The 25,166-nt window shown below is 46.0% G+C and overlaps 1 protein-coding gene across 1 annotated transcript in view; it reads right to left on the bottom strand.

The window, feature by feature from the left end:
• The window catches only part of DCLRE1C (DNA cross-link repair 1C), a 344,756-nt gene that overhangs the window by 19,577 nt on the left and 300,013 nt on the right, over window positions 1-25,166 (bottom strand). The window lies entirely within an intron of this gene.

Here is a 25,166-nt window from a genome sequence, read left to right as displayed (position 1 = left end):
GAAAAGCTAGTCCCCCCCTTTACATTTTTCATGGCAATTGCCATTCTGCAGAGGGAGTTGTGTCTCTGATGTCTGCTGGTTCTGGTTGCAGGCAGTGGCATGCCACAAGTGTAGGACCTAATTGTCCAAATTGCGGTTCACAGAAATTTGTAATACACACACACAAAAATATACACATTAACACAAATTGGTCCAAGAAGCGGCACGCTTCGTCAGCTTGTGCCAGTGGGGGGGATTAGGACCAACACCACTAAGCATTATTCAACAAAAGAAAAGGCTGCACCACGGGGGGTTTTCTTTGCAAATTTCATTTAATACCATTTGATCAATTTACAGGCTCCATATCACCACAGCGTGTTTCAACTTTTCAGTCTTCCTCAGGTGATTCAAGTCCGCATACACACGGTGTTTCAATTAACTCTCCTTATATTAGTGAAAAGGCATTGTGGGACTTGTGGTTCAGTACTCAGCAGGACATGAAAAATAATGAATGAAGAACCTTATGGCAGTGCTTTATAAATGGTGATAAGAACTTACCAGTAGCAGCATCATGTATTTGCATGAACAGCAGGAGCCGATTTGCATATTGAACTATTTTTGCATTATATTAATATGACTCCCATAAGTGCTGGCCACGACTCCTGCTGAAAAGTTTATTTAAAAAAAATAAAATAAAGCTTTTTTGCTCTTGGGTGCCCCTTTGGGACTTCAGCACCAGGGCTAAGGGGTCAGGGTGTCCCTACCCTGGCCTCTTTTCTAATTTTTTATGTTTATATCTGGGACTCGGCTGAAGCCAAGTCCCAATATGACTGCCGACACTTTCTTCTTTCAGTGTTGTCAGCGAATCAGATCTCAGCACGAGATTGGAAGGGTTCGTGGACCCTTTGCATCCCTATATATACAAATTTGGATTTTCTTTATTTCTCAAAAACTACTGAACGGATTTACACCAAATAGCAAAAATGTCGCTTTCTGGACCAAGAGCTACCTTTCTGCTAAATCTGGTGTAATTACGTCCAGTGGTTCAGGTGCTATTCCTATTGAAAATCCCTATGGAAAAATGCATGGATAGAAGAGTTTTGGGCCTCCCACCCTTTTTTCTCAGCCCCCGCTTGACGGATCCCCCCCGAAACTTTCAAGACAGACGCTGAAGCGAGCATCATATTTTTGGGGAACATTTCATAAAGAATCATCAAACTGCGCCAAAGTTTGTAGGAAAACAAAAAATGCTTTTTCTATAGAAACTAGGTCCTAACTATAACTACTTAGTGGCGACCGCCACTTGGGATGGGTGGGTGGGGTGGAGTGGCAGTCGCCAGTATGTAGGTATAGTTAGGACCATGTTTCTATAGAAAAAGGACTTTTTTACTTGCCTATATCTTTGGTGTCATTTGACAAAATGTTCCCAAAAAACTGTGCCTGTGATTCTTGTTGCACATGGAAAGTTTTGAGGTGATCTGTCAAGCAGGTAAGAGAAAAAGGAGGATGTCAAAAAACATGCGTTTCCCATGTTAATTTCCAAAGGAGTTTTGAACATGACTAGACCCCGAACTGCTGGATGGAATTACATAAAATCTGGCAGAAAGCTAGGTTTTGTTCTGCAGATTGTGCTTCACATTATTTGGTACAAATCTTTTCAGCAGTTGTTGAGAAAATTAAGGAAATCCAAGTTTGTATATCTGTGGCCGCTACGACTTCGCAGATAATAACAAGCTTGTGCAGAGATCTGCAGAGCTCTGACTGGCTGCCAACACTTTAAACAGGAAGTGTTGGCAGCCATGTTGGGAGTTGGCTTCAGCTGAGTCCCAGAAAAAAAAGGTAAAAAATGAATAAAAGGGGCCAAGGTAAGTACGCCGTGACCGCCTAGCTCTGGTGCTGGGACCCCACCAGCGCTAAAAACTACATATTTTTTTAAAATTTTTGCTGCAAGTTTGCAACAATGATGCAAATTCACGACAAAAATAAAAAATACACCAGCTCTCGTGCTTCTTTTTATGAATCCCCCTGAGAGGGCCAGGTCCTATGGGCCTGTTGAAATAAAGAGGGGAGGGCCACCCTCCTAAGGCATTTTATGCCGGGTGCCACCACCTCCCCAGGGATCATAATTATGCAGGCCGGCCGGCCTGCCCATGCCTCGGGGATCACCACCTCCCCGCAGCTTCATTTACATTGCATGCGTGGGGCCGTGCAGCCACCCGCAGCCCCGGGGGCCACCACCTCCCTGGGGCTTCAATAACATTGAATCTGGGGATGGGGGGTGCAGCCTCCCTGGAGCCCTGGGGACCGCCACCTCCCCATGGCTTAAATCATAATGAATGCGGGTGGTGTGGCCCACTGCAACCCTGGAGGACCGCCACCTCCCAGGGCTTTAATCATAATGAATACCGGGGGCACCCTAGCAACCCCAGGGATGCCAACTCCCCGAGCCTGAATTGAAAGAAGGAAGGGGGTCCGTCACAGACCCGGGGACCACCACCTCGGGGCTACTTCACATTGAAGGGAGCCACGCAGTCCCCCTCAAGGAGCCAATGAAGTCCCACGGGACCGCCACCCCCCCCCAGGGCCGGCTCCTGCTATGTCCCGGTGTGCCCACCCCTGGGACATAGCTGTTAGCTTTTGCTTGGTGGGAGCTGACAACTCTCACCAAACAAAAGCAAACAAACTCTGCTTTCTGCAAGTGGGAGCTGTCAAACACCTCCTGCTTGCAGAAAGTGGAGTTTTCATCTTTTTCCCTGCAGGCAAATATGTGTGCAGGGAAACATGAAAACATTGCTCCCGGAAGCAGGGAGCTGCTATTTCGAGCAGCTGCCTGCTTCCAGAAGAAATGCCGGCCAGTGCAGGATTAGGCAGCAGGCTCCCCTCGCAGTCCTGTAGCTTTAAAAAATTTTTTTTAAATGACGTTACTTTTGGCCTACTGGTAAAGCTATTGGACAGACACTCAGTAGGTTAAAGGTTCAAGTCCTGGTATCTCATGCAGTGTGTCTGTTTATTTACTAGTGTTCTGAATGTTAAACATTCTTAGCGATGCAATTTTTAAGTCTTTTTCACCAAAACAATCTTTGGATTGAATGTCAAAGTTATGTCTGGATGCTTTACACAAACGAGTCATCTATGGACTATTGGTTAAGGTCTCTGACCCTCATACTGAGGTTGAGGGTTCCAGTCTCAGTGTGTCTCTGGTGGTTTGCCTAATTTAATTTCTTTACAACTTCAAATGTTAAGGTATATACTGAAAGGTGATCTCACTCTTAACTTGACAATTACATTTTTCTTATCAATTTGTCCTCAAATATATCATTGTAACTATATCATTAATTAAAGTTTAAAAACTCTCTGAGAGGTTACAGGGAGTTGGCCACAAGGCCTAGCCACAGGCCAGAGGTTGCGGCCAACCCCAGGCACGCCAGGCCGAAGGCAGCACAGAGTTGGGTGGTTATAGGTGTTGGCTACAGGGCCTAGCCACAAGCCTGACCCTGCAGCCAACCCCTGCTGTGCACGGCCAAAGGCCGTGTGCATCATGGGGTTGGGTGGTTATAGGGGTTGGCAGCAGGGCCTGGCCAAAGGCCATGAATGACACACGTTGGGTGGTTATAGGGGTTAGCGGCAAGGCCTGGTCACAGGCCAGGCCCTCAGACGAACCCCTCCCGTGCATGTCGTCTGGTTGTGCACAGGGTTGGGTGGTTATAGGGGCTTGTCTGCAGGGTCTGGCTGCAGGCCTGGCCTTCCAATCAACCTCCGCTGTGCACGGCCAAAGGCCGTGCACGGTGGTAGTTGGATTAACGTATTGTAATTAAAATTACTTTACGTTAAAAAACTCCATAGAAGCTAATTAAAAAAAAACAAAGGTTACAGGGACGTGATAGTTAGGTTCCGAATTTACTTGCACAAAACCATTCAGCAGTTACAGTTAGTTATTTCAAGTAACTATAAATCACGCTCTAAGGTAACTATAACTTGCACCCTCACCATGCACTGCTAATTACCCCAGATATTAAAGAACTCATGACATCAATGTAACACTAGCAGTCAAATTATTGAAGAGAAAACTGTGCATAGTGAGGGCGCAAGTTATACAGTTAGTATCTTTTCGTAGACCTCCTTCTATTTTCTACTTCTCTTTTTTTTTTTTTGGGTGTTGACAGATCTACCATATGGTGCTTCCTGCGATGTTATACGCTCTCCCCCAGAAGCTCTTCAGAATTGTTCTTCTTCTTTCTTTTTCTTTTCCTACTTTTTTCTGCTCCCATCTATTAGGGGAAGGCGGATGGGTCTCTTGTGAATTCAGAAAATTCTTCAAGTTGCAAAACGACACCTTTCCGTAAGAAAATATTTTGTTTTGCAGCATGAATCTTTTCTAGATTCATATGCTGTGCAAAGATTTTTTAGCAGTTTTGTCAGTTTTGCGGTGGCGGTGTTGAAGATGAGCTTAAATTTGTAAACAGATGTTTTAACACCTTTTGTCCGACATGAGCTTCTTTGTTCATTTGAATGTCTATACAGTAATGTTTTGTGAACATGTCTACTGATGATCACATAGCTGCCATACAGAGGTCATGTAAGGGTGTTTTTGCTAAAAAGGATATGTTCCCTCCTTTGTTCCTTGTAGAGCACACTTTTGGGCCAAAGTTTAGTTTTATCCAGACACTTATATGGCAAAGTTGAATGGTGCCCTTAGTTACTGGTTTCCCCACATTGTTGTCTGCAAAGGAAACAAATAGTTGCTTTGTTTAACTGTTTGTCTTTGCTTCTCACTATAGTACATTTATGCTTGTCTTGCGTCCAACATGTGAAATGCTCTATTCATTTGAATCTTTGGCTTTTGGAAAAAGCGTGGAATTTGTATTGTTTGATTTATGTGTAAATGTGAAACTACCTTTGGTAAGAACGGTGTCTCTGTCCTCATGACTATCCTGTCCTTGTGGGCTTGTAAATATGGTTCTTGAATTGTGAGTGCTTGTATTTCACTAACCTGGCGAAGTGAAGTCATAGCCACCAGAAATGCTGCCTCTAGTGTCTTTAATGTGGCCTTGTGTAAAGGCTCAAAGCGTGTCTTAATTAGCTGAGTTTAGATTTACATTTAGATTCCATGTGGGTGCTGGTACTCTACTTGGTGGTGCAATTCTCTTTGCTCCCTCTAAAAAATGCTTTATTACTGAAGTTTTGAAGAAAAGTCTTCCTATGAACCCTTGTTTAAGCCACAATTGATGCTAAATGTACCTTCAAAGATGCAGACGTCAGCTTGCAGTGCAGTAGGTGTGTGAGATATTTTAGTACTGTTGCACATTTAGGCCCTCATTTCAACCCTGGCGGTCGGTGATAAAGTGGCGGTAAAAAAATTGGAATCATAAACAGCCACTTTAACACACCGACTGCCAAGGCGGTAGCAACAAACACCACGGCGGTAACCGCCAACAGCCAGGCGGAAGACAATGTACCGCCCACTGCATTACAACACGCCTATCTGCCAGCTCCTCCAGGTTGGTACCAACGCCATCAAAAGCACAGCGGAAACAGTACTCTGAAGGGAAAAGACTCACCTCTCGACACTCAAGGAAGAACCACAATGCCATGGAGCCCGAGCTGCACTTCTTCCCAATGATGGTGTACCTTCTCATACACCAGGAACACGAACGCCGGCGAAGACGACCACGGTGAGTACTGCACCTAGCACACAAGGGAGGGGGAGGAAAAAGAGAGTGACACACACACACACAACACCCCCACCCCCAACACCATACACACAAACAGATGCAACAACATTACATATACACCCCGTAACCCTCAGGAATAACAAGGACAAAAGGAATTGATTAAAGTGAGTGTAATATAAATGTAGAAAAATACGTTCTGAAAGCAATAAACAGTATGTACAATATATACAAGAGGAGGGACAATGCCCACTCCAAAATGTCCGTGGCCCACTGGGCCAAAACACATACGCCAAGGCCACACTTGACTCCTGCCTCAATATGGAGAGAACACGGCAGGGGCATCAGGTCGAAAACACACAGGCCCCTCAGGGGGATGGAGAATGGGGGGGCACCTCAGCCGGAAGATGGTACAACGCCACTGGCCTGGAGGGGGCTCCATGCCCACTACTTGGTCCTGAGGAGTGCAAAGCCACAGTCTCTCAAGTGGGTGGGTTGCCCACTGCTTGGTCCTGGGGAGTGAAAAGCCACAGTCTCTCAAGTGGGTGGGTTGCCCACTGCTTGGTCCTGGGGAGTGCAAAGCCACTGTCTCTCAAGTGGGTCCTTTGCCCACTGCTTGGTCCTTGGGAGTGCAAGGCCACAGTTTCTCAAGTGGGTGGGTTGCCCACTGCTTGGTCCTGAGGAGTACAAGGCCACAGTCTCTCAAGTGGATGTTTTCTTTCACTGCTTCTGGAGGGGGGATTGTGCCCAGTGTGCTTCATCCTGCCAAGGAGGGGCTGAGTGGATGCCTTCTTTCACTGCTTCTGGAGAGGGCCTTGTGCCCAGTGTGCCTCATCCTGCCCAGGAGGGGCTGAGTGGATGCCTTCTTCCACCGCTTCTGGAGGGGGCCTGGTGCCCTGTGTGCTTCATCCTGGATGTTGCAAGGTCACAGTCTCTCACCTGTGTGTTACACCAACAGGTGTTGCAGGGGCCAGGACGCACTGCAGCCCATGTAGTCACCACTACACACTGCTCGCTGACGCCTGCTCAGTGGATGCCAGTTGCGCTGCAGGTGGCGGTGCTGCCAGTGGTGGTCGTAGCCTCCAGGCCTTCACCTGCAGCCTCGGACGGCTAGCCACTGGGCTGCTGGCAGTGCATGTGGCGGTGCTGGACGCAGTGCATGTGGCGGTGCTGGAGGCGGTGAAGATGGCGGTGCTGGAGGCGGTGCAGGTGGCGGTGCTGGAGGCGGTGCAGGTGGTGGTGCTGCCAGTGGTGGTGGTAGCCTCCAGACCTTCACCTGCAGCCTCGGACGGCTGAAGTGCCATGGCTGGTGTTGTGTGCCCCTTCCTATCCTTGGCAGATGGTGCCGCCTTGCTTCTGCCAGCTGGTGTCTTTCTCTGGCTCTTGCTGGCTGGTGGTGCCACTTTCCCCTTGCTGGCTGGTGTCCCCTTCTTGCCCTTGCTAAGTGGTGGCCCCTTCTTGGCCTTGGCAGGTGGTGCTGGCACATCTGCTGGGCTGACGGGTGCATCCTTAGAGCCTCTCACACCAGCAGTAGCTGCAGAAACCACAGTGGACGTTGACTGGGTGGCTGAGGTGCTGGGCTGGGTTCTGGCCACCCTGGCTCGAAGTGAAGGATGGGTGGGGGATGAGGGGTATGGAATAGCTCAAGGGTGGCGAGGAAAAGCTTCTTAGGGACACTGAGGGTGAAGGTTTGGGAGTGGAGGATGAGGGAGTGGTTGTAGGAGGTGTCAGTCTGCTGTGTTTGGATGCAGGTGCATGGGCTGGATGCTGTTGTGAGGTGGATGGTTGTTGGGTGTCTGTGTACTTGCGTTTGTGTACTTTGGGAGGAGGGGTCACAGACACAGTGGGAGAGGACACAGGGGACGTGTGCATGGATGTGGGGGTGGTGACTGCCAGTGAGGAGCGTGTAGTGATAGGCGTGCTAGTGATGGAGGTAGTGGATGAGGATGTAGTGCATGCATGTGTGTGTGTGTGTGGAGACACTACTGGGAGGGAGGTGGATGACGAGGAGGAGGGGACACGGTGGAGGCAGTGGATGTTGGTGTGTCTGCCTGTGGATGGTGCTGGTGTGAGTGCCTTTGAGATGAAGTGTGGTGCTGGTGTTTGACTGAGCCACTTCTGTGTGTTGATTTGGGTGATTGCTGGTCTGAAGGTGTGCTTGGGATAGGCTGGGGTTGAGGGGATTGGGACTGGGTGGATGAAGTTGGAGGGGGGAGGCTGGAGACAGGGACAATGGTTGCCATCAGTGCATTGGCCAGAGCCTGGAATGCTCTCTGTTGGGCCGCCACGCAAGAGTGAATGCCCTCCAGGTATGCATTTGTTTTTTGCAAATGCCCTGCTACACCCTGGATGGCATTGAGTATGTTTGACTGCCCAACAGAGAGGGATCTCAGGAGGTCAATAGCCTCCTCACTGAGGGCAGCAGGGCTGACTGAGGCAGGGCCTGAGGTGCCTGGGGAGAAGGAGATGCTCACCCTCCTGGGTAAGCGGGCAAGGGAAACTCGCTGAGGGGCTGCTGGGAGGGCGGTGCTGGTATGAGGTGTGGCGGATGTACCTGTATTTGGGTTGGCCACAGAGGTGTCCGCCACCACCAGGGAGCTTCAATCGGAGGAGGTGTCGCTGTCGGTAGTGTCCCCTCCTGACTCAGTCGTGGTGCTCCCCTCGCCCTCCGTTCCACTGGTGCCCTCACCGTCCGTGGATTCGGCCTCCAGGCCATGTGGGATGCAGCTCCCTCTGTCGCCGGTGCCTCTGCCCCTTCGCCAGATGATGCTAATGTACACAAGAACAGGGTGAGAAAACAAAAAGGGGGGGAGACAGAGGATACATTTAGTCAATGCCAGCAACAACACTACCGATGGCGTACACAACTCACAAGGAACAGACCTATGCACTAGGCCATGCACTACCAGTTACAATGCTAGTCACCAGGCAATGGGGTACAATTCCTAACGCCTTTAGCTGCACACCTGAAACCCACAGGACCCTGCCCAGTAGTAGATGCCCACCAACATTATTGGGGTGGGAGTGCATCTGAGCTTGCCCATCTTTGAACATACCAGGCCATGTTCGCCCTGGCCTAGGGGCACCCACAACCCACATCCCCCACCCAGGTAATACATTAAAACGCGCAAAGTCATGATTCCAAATCTGTACTCACTCCCTTGTGGCTGCTGTGATGCCTTCATGCGCCCATCAAACTCCGGATAGGCCACCGCCAGGATGCAGAACATTAGGGTGGTCAGGGTACGACGGGCACCCCTTCCTCGTTGGGAGGCCAGCCCCAGCTGGGCCTCCGCCGTCTTCCTTGCCCAGCGGCGCAGGTCTTCCCACCATTTACGGCAGTGGATGCACCACCTGTCAAAGACCCCCAGGGTCCGCAACTCCTTGGCGATGGCACGCCAAATAGCCTTTTTCTGATGGGCACTGACCTGCAGAAAATAAACAGCAGAAAAGGTATTAGTCATACCGTCCAGACTGTTATACTCATGGCCCAATATATCCTCCCATCCCCTTATGCACATACATTGCCCACCATACATGCAGCACTCTGCCCGGGACACCTCAGACCCCCCCTACATGAGGCTTACACACACAGCAATCCATACATTCATGTCCCACGCACCATGCTCACAGTGTACTCACCTGTTTGTCAGGAGGACCATAGAGTAAAGTGTACTGGGGTAGGACCCCATCCACCAGTCTCTCCAACTCCTCTGAAGTGAAGGCAGGGGCCCTTTCTCCAGAAACTCGAGCCATTGTCGCTTCCAGACACAGGTCACAGCAGCACATGCAGTGTAGGTCCTCTCCTGTTGAAGGTCAGGTAGCAAGGGAGTGAACAGATAGGAAATGTCGGTCACGTCTGCGGCAGTGCGTACCGTCACAGCCGGCGTACATCACCATTGGCTCCTGGAACCCATAGGGCCCAATGATAACCAATGCGGTGTTGCACGGCGGACGTCGACTGCAATGGCGCACAACGCCAGCGGAATTACCTCATTTCCACTTGTCCCTCCTCACAGGTCAGGTAGCTGCCATTTCAGGGGGGCACAGGCCATGGCACCTAACTGCGTCACAGCAGGCACTGGCACATCAACTGACTTACAAATTCACATACTGTTTCTGTAAAGAAAAAATTGCATATTAATGTTGGAATATGTGTGTATATGACCCTCAACTCACCATTTTTCACCTTAGAGTTCAACCACTGAGGATGAATAGGAGATGGAGACATCCCCCGTGTACAGACCCCTGGTGGACCTGGCGACAATGGAAGACGGGCACATTATCCTAACCTACAGATGTGATAGGGCCACAATCCAAGAACTGTGTGCCCAATTGGAGCCAGACCTGATCTCAGCTATCTGCCACCCCACAGGTGTCCCCCCCTTGGCCCTAAGGGTGAGTGTGTGGGTAACAGGTATCCCTCGATATTTGCAGGTGACTCTGGTTACCCCAACCTCTCATGGCTACTGACCCCAGTGAGGAATGCCAGGACAAGGGCAGAAGAATGTTACAATGAGGCACATGGGCGAACAAGGAGGATATTTGAGCGAACCTTTGGCCTCCTGAAGGCCAGATTCCGGTGCCTCCATCTGACAGGTGGATCCCTGTACTACTCACCCAAGAAGGTGTGCCAGATCATCGAAGCATGCTGCATGTTGCACAACCTGGCCTTGAGACGCCAGGTGCCTTTTCTGCAGGAGGATGAGCCTGGGGATGGTCGTGTGGCAACTGTGGAGCCTGTGGACAGTGACGAAGAGGAGGCAGAGGAAGAAGACGTGGACAACAGAACTACACTAATTCAACAGTACTTCCAGTGACAAACAGGTAAGACACAGTAACTTTACCTTCCATTGCAGTTTTGTGTTTGACAACATGGCAGCCTGAATTCCCTATTTCTATAACCACTTACTGTACCCTTTGGCATCTCTATTTTCAGATCTCTGTGCCCCACTCTGGCTCCTGGTGTGTTTACTGCTGCTCACTACAGGTCATACCTATGTAAATATTACAGTGCATTTGAATTGCAATGTTTACAGTTTGTGAAACTAATACATTTATCAAACAATTGACAGTCTCCATATTTGATTTTGTTCCAAGGGTGTTGATTTTGGTGCTAATAAGTGGAGTGGGTATTGCAATGGGCAGGGTTGCTGATGGAGGAAAGTCTAGGATGGAGTCCAGACTATTTTTATCACAGGTGCATTGTCCAAGCGGGCATAGGAAGGGGAGCAATGGCAGTTCAAGGTGGACAGGGTGACAGAGTGGGACACAAGGGTGACAATCAGGAGAGTCTCATTTCCTGGGGGGAGTCTTGGCAATGTTCTCTGGCTTCTGTCTGGATCGCAGGGACCTTTTGTGTGGTGGTTCTCCTTCTGCAGGGGAGGGGTGCTGGTGGCCTGTTGTTCCTGTGGCAGGTCCTCCTGTCCATTAGCGTCGGCAGAGGTGGAGGGCTGTTCTTCGGTGTGGCTAGTGTCAGGGGCCCGTTGGTGTGCCACAGCCTCCCTCATGGTGTTGGCCATGTCTGCCAGCAACCCTGCAATGGTGACCAGGGTGGTGTGGATGTCCCTCAGGTCCTCCCTGATCCCCAGGTACTGTCCCTCCTGCAGCCACTGGGTCTCCTGCAACTTGGCCAGTATCTGTCCCATGGTCTCCTGGGAATGGTGGTATGCTCCCAGGATGTTGGTGAGTGCCTCGTGGAGAGTCTGTTCCCTGGGCCTGTCCTCCCCCTTTCGCACAGCAGTCCTCCCAGCTTCCCTCTTGTCCTGTGCCTCTGTCACCTGAACCGTGTGCCCACTGCCACTGACCCTAGGTCCCTGATCGTCTGGTGTTTGTAGGGTGGCCTGGGGTCCCTGTAGTGGTGGACACACTGCTGATTGATGTGTCCTGTGGACAGAGGGATGGGCCCGCTGGGTGGGTGCTGTGGTGGTGTTTCCTGAGGGGGGAGGCTCTGTGGTGGGTTGAGACTGCGCTTGGGTCACCGACTGTCCAGAGGTCCCTGATGGGCCAGGTTGGTCGTCGTGATACAGGCGTGCAGAGCTGCTGTCATCACTGTGGGCCACTTCTTGGGGGGGAGGGGGGACTGGATGTGGCTGGCACCTCCTCTCCGGTGATGTTGAGTGGGGGTCCTGTGGGGATGTAAATGCAGTGTTATTGTATGGCATGTGCCATCTTATGCATGGATATGCTTCCCTCTATGGTTGTTATTAGCAAGGCAGCTTTGGCTTATGTGAGTTGTGATTGGTTTGGCTAAGTGATTGTCACTAGTGTGCATGCTGTGGTGACGGGTGTCCATGCAGGTCTGTGATGGGGGTCAATGCATTGTTATTGCATGCAGGGCTTGGTATTGGGATGGGTGGGTTGTGATGGTGGGGTATATGTGAGATGGTGGGGTGATGGGGGTGAGGGTAGGGGTTGTTGTTTGTGATGGCATGCAGGTAGGGTGGGGGATGAAGTAGTGAAGATTTGACTTACCAGAGTCCAGTCCTCCTGCTACTCGTGCCAGGCCCTCAGGATGCATGATCGCCAAGGCTTGGGGGTCCACGGCCAGTCCTCTGTACAGCTATCTGGTGTCCTGCAACCACGGAACGCATCTTCCCCCGTAGGTCGTTCCACCTCTTCCTGATGTCATCCCTTGTTCTGGGGTGCTGCCCCACGGCATTGACCCTGTCCACGACTCTCCGCCATAGCTCCATCTTCCTTGCAATGGACGTCTGCTGCACCCGTGATCCGAATAGCTGTGGCTCTACCCGGATGATTTCCTCCACCATGAACCTTAGATCCTCCTCTGAGAACCTGGGGTGTCTTTGTGGTGCCATGGGTGTTGTGTGAGTGGTATGTGTGAGGGAGTGTGGGGTGATGTGTTGGGGTGTGTGCTGTGAGATGCGTGGATGGTGTATGGGTGATGGTGTTTTGTGTCACAGATACAGTGGGTGCTCCTGGCTTGTCTCTCTCTCACTTGCCAAAATCTTTGGGTCGTAAAGGGTTGTAGGTAGCGTGGGTGGGTTTTATATTGGTGTGGGTGTGGTGTGTGTATGAGTATCAGGTGTGTGTATTTTGATTTGTCCAATGTGGTGGTGTTTTGTTAGTGTGTGGTGTACCGCCAATGGTTTACCACGGTTGAATGACCGCCGCAGTGATTCGTGGGTCATGATGCTGTGGGCGTATTTCTGTTGGCTTAACAGTGTGGGTTTGGTACCGCCATTTTATCACTGACCTTTGGGCTGGGGGACTTGTGTGTGTGTCTATACAGTGGCGGATTTCTATGTGTGGGTCATAATACAGATAGCGGTATACCGCCGCGGTATGTTGGCGGCAATCAGCATGGCGGTAAGCGGCACTTACCGCCAATATTGTAACAAGGGCCTTAGTGTTTTTCTCTAATAAGCTAATTTTATTGCACCATAATGAGCATCTCTTTCTCTGTCGCAGCTTTTCGTTGTTGGCTTTCTTGCTTCTCTAAGAGGCAACATTATGTTCTCCAGGAGCCCTACATGACCAAATTCAGTCTTGAGGAACCAGGCTGCCAAGCTGAAAAACTCTGGAACTGGGTATATAGCCCTCCCCTCTTCCCTTAACAACAGGTCTTGTCCTGGAAATTTCAGAATGTTTCTCTGTGCCATTTCTATAAGTTTTGAAAACCATGTCTGCCTAGCCCACTGAGGCGTAATTAGTATTAGAGGGATTTTGTTCCTTCTGCATTTGTTGATCACTCTGTGTAACAGTGGTATCGGTGGAAAAGCATATGCAAATATCCCTGACCAGTCTATCAATAGAAAATTCTCCAGGGATTGGTGGTGTGGTTGCCTGGATGCAAAGTTTTGACATTTTGTGTTTTTTGGTGTTGCAAACAGGTCTATATTTGGCGTTCCCCAACTCTGAAAAATCTGTTTGAGTATTGCTTGATTGAGTTCCCCATTCATGAGAGGCTATTGGTGGTATGCTCAGTCTGTCCACTTCTACATTGTGCTTCAATATTAGATGGACTGCTGTTATATCTATCTGTCTCTGCACTGACCTCTTCCAGATTTCTTGGGCTAGCCTCAATAGCGCGAAGGACTGGGTCTCCCCTGCTTGTTGACATGCCTGTGTTAATCAATACTGTTCCCCTTAAGAACTCTTTCTGACAGGCTTTTAAGGCTAGGAACACTATCTTAGGTCCCAAGACATTGACATGCTGGACTGTATCTTGTTCCTTCCAGACCCCTCTGACTTTGAGAGAGCCGATGTGAGCTCCCCAGCATCTGTTAAAATGGTTACAGTTGGAATTAGTGGTGCAAATTTCCGTCCTTCTGTTATATGTGATCTGTTCGACCGTGCCATTTCCTCCTCTATTTTCTGTGTGACAACCACTAGATCTTCCTAACCCCCTGTTGCCTGTGACCATTGGTTTTAGAGCCATTGCTGAATTGGTCTCATATGGAATCTTGCATATGGAATCAAAGGGATGCATGAGGCCACCTTCCCCAACATTTTCAACACAGTCCTCACTACAGAACTCACTGTCAGATTGTCCGTTCTGGTAAAGGAGACTTTCCTAAAGCAGTGACACTATTCTCTTCTTGCTGGTATATACTTTCCCTAGTATTGAACTGATTTTTACTCCTAGAAACAATTTTCCCTGCTCTGGATTTGGAGACAACTTTTCATGTTTATGTTCAGAATATGTGAAACAAAAAGGGTGAAAGTCCCCGAATGCATGATAGTGAAAACAAACAGACTATGGTTCATGTATGCTAATTATGGTTCTATCTGCATTCTAAGACCGGAATTGCAAAACCTAGAGAAGAATGCCAACAAATTCACAAAACTAAATGATATAAAAAGTGAAAAACTGTGAAGTGAAGTGAAAAATTACAGTGAAAAAACATATTTATTATTCATTAGTAAATAATGAATCCGCACAATGTGCCATAATAAATAACCCAACGAAAACCATGTGGGTGCAAATCTGGGGTCAGTAGGATGAAATTTGACTCTACTAATTACATGGTCATACCATCAAATTCTCACACCCTACATCAAAACCCACCAGGGCATAGTGGCTAAATGACAAATGTAAAAGGAAACCGAATAACATATGCATCCTAATAAAAAGGACAAACACGAATATAGGTAGGTTGAAACCTATACATCATAAGTAACAAACGACCTTTAAACAACAGTGGCACTAAAAATGACAATAAGAAATGACCCGGCGGCATTCGGATACTGAATCAACACGATACATATATGATTAGAGCAGTGGTTACCAACCTTTTGACTCCTCAGGGCCCCTACTGAATCTCTACTGGAAGCGGGGGACCCCCAAGCAATTTGTACAATTTAAAATTCAAACATTCAAACAGTAATTTGCAAAAAATACACAAACAAGTACAGACCAAACAAATACTCAAATTACTAAAGATACAATTATTTTATATTGAATTTTTTTTATTTTTTTTTAAATCAAAAAAAATTTAAATGGGAAGGTTGAAGCTGCATCTCGGTGACTAACTTTTCAATGTTTGGTTTTATATTCGGAAAGCTGAATCCTTAGGTCAGAATCTACATTTCCCAAGAGATTTCTGTTTTTATTTTAAGGTACATAAGATCTGAGAAAGCTTTTTCACATAAATATGTGGTGGGGAAAGGAAGTAGAACCATAATAGCCTCTCATCTCTACATAGCCTCTCTGTCACATGTAATTAATTTGTTTTACAGCACCTCTCATACCAGTGTAAGGCGTCGGAGCACTTTACATTGGACTAAAAGAAGTAGGATTCACATGTCATTCACACTGGTAGGCATTTTCTAAGATTGCTTGGTCTGGAGAAGCACAAACTCTGGATACACAAAATAACACAGTGGTTAGTGTTGACTTTAATAATAAGACTATATCTCTATGCAAGCAAACCTTTTTAGCAGCATAAGGAAAATAAAAGACTGGGGTAAAAACATAACTTTCTAATTTGTTCCATGTAGTTTCCATGCAGCTCTTTGATGGCAGTTCATAGTTCACTGTGCTAGATTAGGATTAATTTATGAACTGCAAAGTAACAAAAAATATTTGTGACAAAAGCAGTAACAACCTGTTATTGTACAGCAGATTTCATCCACCGTCACTGAAGCAATAACTGTCTTTCTTACAATTTACATGGGTGAAACGGATCACGCCTGATGCTGCAACCTGCAACCAGTCACTTTCAACATTCAAAACACATTTTTTTTTAGAGCATGGTTACCCTGAGCAGGTTTTGAATTCTGCTCTATTACGTTTTTGATTGTTCCAGTCTACTGCTAAAGAAGAAATTTGTCAGTTCCCCACGTGAGGTTTTCGTCTCTAAATTCTCCACTCAGTTTTCCATCATAAAGCGGATTATCAACCAGCTTTGGGAAATTCTCAAAGCAGAATCTGACTTTAGAGGACTCTTATGAGACAAACCTTTATTTGCACATGAACACACATACAATCTGAGAGAGTTTCTTTTTTCGTCTAAACTACAACGAGACGTCACAGAAAGGCATGAGGCAGTGTTACAACTGTATAGACTGTAACAATGTGATAGTGGGTGATTCCATCGCTCACCCACAAATGGGAAAAAAATCCAATTTAAACACACTACAGACTGTAATACCCAGTCAGTGATTTATGCTAACAAATGCATCTCTTGTAGCTCATTGGGCTGATAATCAGCATAATATTGCTGAACTACGTTTTACAGTATTAGATATCATACTGAGTTGAACGCTCAGAAGCGATTATCCCAATGAAAAATGTACTGGATCAGGCAGTTGAGCAGCCTTATTCCCCGAGGATTGAATGACAAACTTGAAATGTCATGCTTCTTATAGATTTCTGAGTTATTTTCTCTTCGGTTACAATCAACATTGAGAATACAGCAAAAATCGCTCACGACACACTGCTTGGGGATCCAACTACACATCTATTTTGACACTTGTTGAATCACACATGTTCACAGTGGCAAGTGGATCACTGAGCTTGTTTCATTGTACCTTAATTTCACCCCTATATTTTCATGTTCAACATTTGTTGGTGTTTAATTATGTATAGATGTCAATTAGCATGTGTATCTTTGGTTGTATGCTCTAATCACATACGTATCGTGTTGATTCAGTATCCGAATGCCGCTGGGTCATTTCTTACTGTCATTTTCATTGTCACTTTTATCGCCATTGTGTTCCACTCTTGTTTAAAGGTCATTTAACATTTTTTATTTAACCTCTGTGCCCCGGTGGGTTCTGATGTAGGGTGTAACAATGTGATGGAATGACCACATAATTAGTAGTGTCACATTGCATCCTACTGCCTCTAGTTTTGTACTCACATGGTTTTCATCCGGTTATTTAATATGACACATTGCGCGAATCATTATTATTTTCGTTTTTTTCACTTCACCATTTTTCACTTTTTATATCATTTAGTTTTGTTAATTTATTGCCACTTCTTTTTTCTTCTCTGGGGTTTGTGATTGCGGTCTTAGCATGCGGATGGAACCATAATCAGCATACACGAACCATAGTCTGTTGTTTGTTTTCACTATCACGCATAAAGGAGCTTTCCTGCTTTTTGTTTCAGTACTTTAAACATCAGGTAAGCACAGTTCATTACTTTCTTCTCCCGATGAGGAGGCGTTCTCACGAGGACTGGGCGTTTTTCGTGATTTCAGGTAACTGCCATTGACTTGTTTGTTTGTGCAGTTGAGCAACTGTTCTTGTTGGTTTCTTTGGCATGACAATCGACTATGTTTCACAGAAAACTGCAAACTGTGACTTGGTTTTGGTATTTACACAGGAGTCCTCCATCAACATACTACAGGAGTGCTTGAGGTAGCTTGAACCTGTTTACATGCAAATAGTAGTGATGGGGCTTAATGGGTGCAGAGGATAGCACGCATGATTTATTTTTAAGGTGGTGACTATTACTCATTTATGGGTGCATGGCCACTTTTGACTTGTTACTTTTTACATGGGTCATGTTCTGCTTGGTTCTTAACAAGTTGGAGAGGATCTTTCATATTCCTGTGTAGGACACAGGGTCTATTCAAGAATTACATTTTGTACTTCCATGGGTGGCACTTATTTTGGTGAGATATTCTCGGTTGTTATTCATTACTGAACCTGTGATGCCATTATTTGAATATTTATTTGGGCTGTTTTATTATTTGCAGTTACCCATGATGAAGGATGGTTTCACCCGAAATGCATTGGGTTGCTTTTATAATCACCTGACATTTTCAAATATGGACTGCCAGTGCTAAGTGATTTATAATGTGTGAATTAATACTGAAGCAATACGACTGATCTACAAGCAATTAAATGAATTTCAGTCAACTATATGTTTTCTGCTGTGTCACTTTTCTTGTGTCATGTTGGTCACATTTAGTGGGCTTGTTTACTGCTTTGTTTAACTTTGTTACATGCTGTGTGTGTGTCCATTCTAGTACACCTTGGTGTCATAGTTCATTCATAGTATTCACAAGCTAGGCAGGGCTCGTTTGAACACTGCATGCTAAAATTGTTTCCACTTAATATAATTTGTATATTGTTGTTGTTTACATTGTATATTTACAGTGCACTGCAACCTTTGTTAAAACTAAGTTAACACTTTTGCCAGGCCTAAACCTTCCATTTTAATAGTTAGTTATAAGTCATGTCTAAAGTTGGCTCTAAAGGCACCTAGTGGAGGGTGTATGGTATTTAAAATGTAGAATATGTGGGTTTAAGTTTTACATGTCCTTGCCGGTAAAAACATGCCAGATACCTGCTGATATTACAAAAATCTGTAAATAGATCAAAAAGTTACAGGATCTTCAAGTTATGCAACATCTGCCCGCCCATCGTCCTTCAGCATTCATGCAGACCGCAGTGGTGGATGAGCACAGTACATGTTGTATGAATCACCTCTGGGTGAGTGCTTTTTGCATTGGTGTACATATACTCTTATAGAGATGACTGAAGCGGTCTAATTTTATGATCATGTAATGTAGAATTGTTCAGGAGTCATGGTATTAGGTTACCTACATGGCAGGTCAGTTGTGATTTATGGCGACCTCAGATGCACTCAGTCATATTTTGTATGGGTGAAGGTATTTCGATGTAATTACATATTTCATCAATTAATTCCACGCTTGTTTAGAGTGACAGCTCAGGTCAGTGGTTGACTTAGCTCACCTAACAGCAGTGTGATTTTGGAGTTTGGTTAGTTAACTACCTATATCCGGGCTTAGCAGTTGGTATTCCATGGTGATGTGCATGTGTATGTGTATCAGACACAACTTTACTTGTGCCTTTGGAGGACGCTCTGTCAGGTATCTGAGAACACACATATTCGTCATGCACCATTAGAATGTTCTAATTTTTCACACAACATACACTGCTTTAAGGGGTTATAGGACTAGTCACAGTGCACCTCTTCTCTGGCATTACTCAGAGGTTCCTTTGGGTGCTGCGACCACAAAAAGACTCGTCGGGGAGGGTTGCAGCAGATGGGGTTGCTGGCAATACTGGAAGTCGCTACTGTGGCCACAGAGGGGACGAATCTGAAGTCACGACTACCGCGGGAGAACAGAAAGGCCCCACAAGAGTGCCATGGCTATGTTGTCTTTGAAATACTCGGGGCAAAATCTGCTTTGTCCTCAAAAAGATGGGAACCGTCATTTAGCATGTCCGTAAGAGTCTCCTGAACTTTCCCGGAAAATCAAGCGGAACATAGCCAGGCCTGTCTGGGAAAGACCATACAGATGCTTATGGCTCTCTTTAGCAAGTCCATTGAGTCCAATCCACAGCAGACTGTGAACTTGTCTGCATCATAGCCATCCTGCTCAGCCTGTAGAAGAATAGCATAGGCTTCCTCCACAACCATGGATAGAACCTGGGCCACTGAGTCCGATAAAGCATGAGAGGCTGTGTTACAACTTTTCCCTTTTCCCCCCACACCCTTGGACTTTGTTGTCCTCCCACCCGCACATGCCCTCTTCCCCATGCTGCATCCCGAAAGCCAGCAACAAAAACAAAAAACAACACACAACTCAAAAACTGTCTTGTCTCAAATGACTCTTGTAAAAGCTGATCAAAGACATCATTTTTAGCTTGAGCATAAGCGTTCGACCTCTTGTATACTTAAGTATACTTCTTGGGCTTCTAGCAATTTCATTTGTCAGTTTAAGTGTAATTCATAAAATCTTGCTTTCTAGTGGTCAGTTGTGCTTTTTTTATCCCTCCTTTTTCTCTTTGGGAGCAGGGACCAACTACAGTGTTTGAGTTTTTTTTTCTTGGTTTCCTGCTTGTGTTTCCCAAAGCTGCCTTTTTTCTTTGCAGAGCATTGATTTTTGCTTTCAGCGTATCTTCGCTTTAAGGCTGCTTCAGGAAACAGGTTTGTAAATTATGTTATCATGTTGCTGACATTTTTATTTCATTAGTATTTACTACTTTTTTTAACATCAGCGCGATCTTCGATTCACGAACGCCGCGCTTCATCTATAATCATGGCTGCCGCTTCGGGAGGCTGCCTTAATTTTGTTCTGCTCGGCTAGCTCTCTAGGCTTTACAAGATAAGTACGCGAGGTTGATCAGGCGCATTCCTTCTGTGCAGTTTCTGCACTTCCTCTGTACAGCCCACGAGCATCTGCGGCTGCCGAGCCTGCACCCAGCAGCAGGGCTGGGCCATGGTGCAAGCTGGGTTGAATTCCTGTCCCAGGGCGGCTGAAAACTGAATCTGCTTCCGTCTTCCCATAGACTGCGGAGACCCTGTGGCAGCTTTCGTCGTGTGGTGCGTACTAATACCTTTGGTAACCTTCTGCATTATCGCTTATGCAGGACATTGTGTTGCAGCATCCTGTGTAAGCTGATAATTAAAATAAAAAATGATCTGCACGCGCCCTTCAGTTTTTACAGCCACTGGTTCTTCCCTTCTAAAAACAGCTATATTGTTCATCGCTGCTCGGGTGTACATGTGCAACTGACTTTTTTTTTTGCAATATTGTGATCTGTAGTGTGCATTGTGCCCACATCAAAAGTAATTGGGTTACTATACTAGTTCCGAGCTATGGGGACATCTTATTCTAGCCATCGGCTTGTGTTTAATAAATACAAAGCATTCTGGGAGTTGCAGTACTGGGTTACCTTAAGTGAAGTGATTGAAAAGATGTTACAAAAGGAGAAAAGCTGTACTTGAATGCTGTGCCGCTGATGACACAAAATTACCCGATAACCCTGCGAAATCGTCTCTTGACCTGGGGACACTAACTCTGTTCTACTTCTCTGTGAAGGGGTGATACATGTGGTGATGGTGGTCAGAGTTTGACATGTCATGTAACAGTTCTTACATGATATGGGCAAAACAGTTGCACAATTTTGGAGACAGAATATGCCGCCCCGCCCCTTTCAATTAGAACAAGCCGCGACTGTGCAAATGCTTGTTTAAAAGAATGTTGGGTTCAAATCGAACTCCGGTCCGCATGTGAAAGCATCATTTGCTGAGGCGTGTGAAACTAGAGTCCATGAAAGTCCATAGTTGGCACGTTCAGCGACAGTGCCAGCAGATTAAAAAAACCAAGCACAGTACCGTCACAATGTGTAACTTTAATCAGGCCAACACATACCAAAACAGCCTTTAAACTCGAATGTGCTGAATAATTGTCCATTCTAGGAGGTTTTAGATTTTTTGACTGATTAGACATCATTACCACATCTCATGAGGTAACCCAAATAAAGTCAGAATTGTTCATAATCCTTCGAGATCACACAGGTCCCCGATTCTAGTGTCAAAGTTTATAACTCAGAAATTAAGTTAAGTAAAGTTACATGGCATCAAATGACAAGAAATGTGTTTTCACTGTCTAAATGCAATGCTTGGCAAATACCTTTATCAGGGAAATAGATTCAACAATGCATAAAAAACACAGGAAGCACTGGCCCAACTTTAAAAATCAGTAAATAAAAATGGTACCAACCTAACACAATTTTACATAATATTTGGAAAAACACTGCATTTAATTATCCTTTTTTATGTAATATTAGAATGAGGAGGCTAACCATGACCCTGCAGGGTCACAAAAGCTAAATTTGATATAAAAGCAGTTCCTATCATGTGTCTATCCTAAGCAAGCAATGGCAGAGCGAGGAGGCCAGAGCTGGCCTCCTCATAGTACTTTTTTTTGAACCAGCAGCCATGCTGCTGAACAGCATTGCTAAAAAAAATGGCAACATTTGACAAACCAAATAGCTCTTTCTTAGCTAGGACCTGTTGGCTTTGCCAGTGCTTGTTCCAAAGATCTCTATTCGTTTTGAGTCCCGGTAATGGGGTGAAGTGGGAGACAAATTCAGTTAGATTTTTGTGGCTGAGGCCTGCACTACTAGGCACTCAGGATAGGGTGCTGGGTGAGAAAACCCGGAGCTGGCTGATGATGCCTGGCATCCAGGCAAATGACAGGGGGCACTAAACAGGGTTTGTCCAGGTTCCCAAAAGCATATCTCTAAAAGCCTCTTTAAAAGGAAGTAGGGGCTCAGTACTCACACGGCCCACTGAAGCATCACCATTAAAACATTGGCCTTCACTTCCTGGCCAAGACGCTGAATACCTAAGACCTCGGCGCCCTCCTCATGATCGAACAAGGTGCTTTCTTTAGTGGCGGTGCCTGAAGGCGAAACCAATCTAGTATCTGAGGAGTTTTCCAGGCCTCTTGTGCCCTGGAGGTCCTCATATCAGTTGGCTTCCTGTTAGGGTTGGGCAAGTTCGTCCCCAACTCCATAGCAATCATTCTCCAGGTCTATGCCAAACAATTTGTGTAGGACCTGAGCACTGCCGAAGGACAAAGGCACTGTATCAGTCAGACCTCGGAAGGTTGCTTAAAGGGTTCTGGTCAGTCAAATCTGTGTGTGGCCTCTGTTGGTGCGGCGCCGTCTCGATGTGGAACAGCGTTATGGGTTGACCGTCGCCTTCCGAAGTCGACGGCACCAGCATCTATGTTGAAGGGGTGGGTTTTCAGAGTGGGTAGTGATGCCAGAGAAGAACCCAGTAATGAGGTTGGTCAGGATCCTGTAACAAACCCAGGGGGGCCACCTGGCACCAAATCAAACCCACTGGCAAAATCCCAGCTCATGGCTCCTTGGGCCTGCAGGTGCGTCAGGGAGAGCCAGTACCATGCCAAAGGGCCACAGCATGGCTTTGCCGAACTCCTGAATCTGTTTAAGTATATCTCCAATTGCCCTGGGAATCCCAGTAATCGCAGAACAAGGGTCAGAATCAGCTCTGAAGTGGAACAGCTTCGAAAGAAAGCCCTTGAGGCATGAGAACACCAAGTCCTTTCAGGATATAGAGACTGACAGGAAGGGACAAGTCCCGTTTGGACACCTTGTGTTTTTTCTTGGACTTAGCTGGGGATTTAGATCTTGACAACGATCGGTCGGGGTACCGCCCTCAGGAACAGGACAGTGACTTTGCATTTGACCTCAACTGGTTGCAGTGTTAAGTTGCAGTAGTTCAAGACAAAGCTTCGCTTCCCAGTCCCAGATGGCCATGATGTGCATCAAGACACACTCTCTGCAGTCCCCGGAGTTGTGGTCCAACCCCTAAGTACCACAGGCAAACCAAATGAGAGTCAGTCACAGACATCTGTTTGCAACATTCTACAAATGGTTTAAACACTATAGATTTGGGGTGGTCACATAGTCCCTAGCACACTGAAATCTTCTTAGAAAGTCAATTTAACGGCTTCAAAAGAGAAGATGGGTAGCTCCGGATCCACATCTGTTAACATGGAAAGACAGGAACTGATGGCAGAGCGTATGAGTGGCACCTACAAAGGCTTGCACACATCATAAGTGGTGCAGAATGACATTGACATGGAGCCTGTGGCATCACCTGCGGGGTGCACAGGGGTACTGCTAAAGATTTTTCAGATCCAGTCTGACGCCTGGGGGAATATTAAAAAAGGGAGAAATCTGCGATAAGAAGTCTTCCTCAGCAAATCACTGATTTAAAAGCTGCTTTTATGATAAAAAAAAACATTAAGATTGGATGGTCATATGCTGGTCAAGTTTATTGTCCTGTTTTTCTAGAGATGCTGTATTGATGCGTTTCAACCTTGTTTGGTTTAGAGGTCTCCACATCCGTTACGAACCGTTTTAAATCCATATTGTTATCCATGTCTTTGAAAGGTTTAACCATGGGTGCTGCAAGGACATTACAATGTGAATTACATGTTTTGGGTTGGCTGATACTTTTTGCTACATCTTCATTTGTTTTGCTTCTTTACAGTTTGTTACAGGGGCAGATGATGCTTCAGATGACAATTTGTATTCTTCAGTTAGAAAATGTCTTGTGTATGCTTTTTGCCCATGTGTTATAATACAGTCCCTTCAATGAGCATACATCTGTGATGTCCCTAATGGGCTCTAGGTTTTTTCATGTCTGATTCTCCTCCATGTATGTGAGGTACGTTATGTGTAAGCCCTTACAAGGTGATTTTTAATGTTCTTCTGTCTTCTTAAGAGCAGGTAGTGAAGGATATGAGTGTTCAATGTGGATTAAGCATGCCAATACTGGTGTATGTTATTTTTTAAAAGATTGGAAGAGAGCTAAATATAGTGATGCATACCATGGCCTGTTGGCTAATCTTCAGTTTTCGTTCTAGTAGTGTTTGCTATAGAGGGAACCAGGATGTCCTGCATGCATGGTTTATTAGGAGAGTCTCTCCCCCCCAGTTTTTGTGAGGTTCTTCTGAATGGATAAAGTAACACTCCTTATCTGTACAGTTTCTGTGAATTCTTAGAAACTGTCTACATAAATTGTTGCGCAAATTTCTCGGATGAAAGCTGTTGTATCAAAGGAGACTGTTCCTGCCTGTGGCTTTTATATATAATGTAGTTGCTGGTCATGTTGAATTTGATGTCAGGTGACCTATCATTCAACCATTGAGAGAATTGTTGTAGTTTGTTGGAGTCCCAGGTCCAGAAGCAAACGATGTTGTCAATGTATCTTTACCAAGAGGTTTTTAATCTCAGCAAATAGATTATTACAGTAGATGTATCTTTCCTCATATTCAGCCATGTATAGGAATGCCACTTCTCGAGTGAAAGAACAGCCCACTTCAGTTCCTTTGATTTGTAAGTAAACACTGCCATCAAATAGGGAAAAAAACGAGTCAGTGCTATTTTATCCCGATTTACAATCAATTCAGTGGTAACCCAGTTGGGTCTTTCCCGTTTATCAAGGTAAAGTTTGACTATATCTTAGCCTTCATCCTGGTTAATATTGGTATATAGGGAGACTATGTTTATTGTGACCAAGATTTGGTTCTGCATGTTGAATAGTAATCCTTTGATGCAATTAATGAAGTCAATTGTGTCCAGGATATTTGATCTTATGGTCTTCGGAAATGGTTTCAGGAACAAATCAATGTATTTGGATAATTGTTTAAGGATAAAGTGAAATCCGAGACCATGAGTGTTCCTGGAGGCTTTTCAGGATGTATTTGGAGAAGCAGATATAACAGGTATTCTTGGTGTCTTATTGGA

The sequence above is a fragment of the Pleurodeles waltl genome, chromosome 4_1 (genome assembly GCF_031143425.1).
Source record: "Pleurodeles waltl isolate 20211129_DDA chromosome 4_1, aPleWal1.hap1.20221129, whole genome shotgun sequence".
Lineage (NCBI taxonomy): Eukaryota > Metazoa > Chordata > Amphibia > Caudata > Salamandridae > Pleurodeles > Pleurodeles waltl.
Note: the sequence above shows the minus strand (reverse complement) of the source record. Positions and strands in the feature narration are given on the sequence as shown.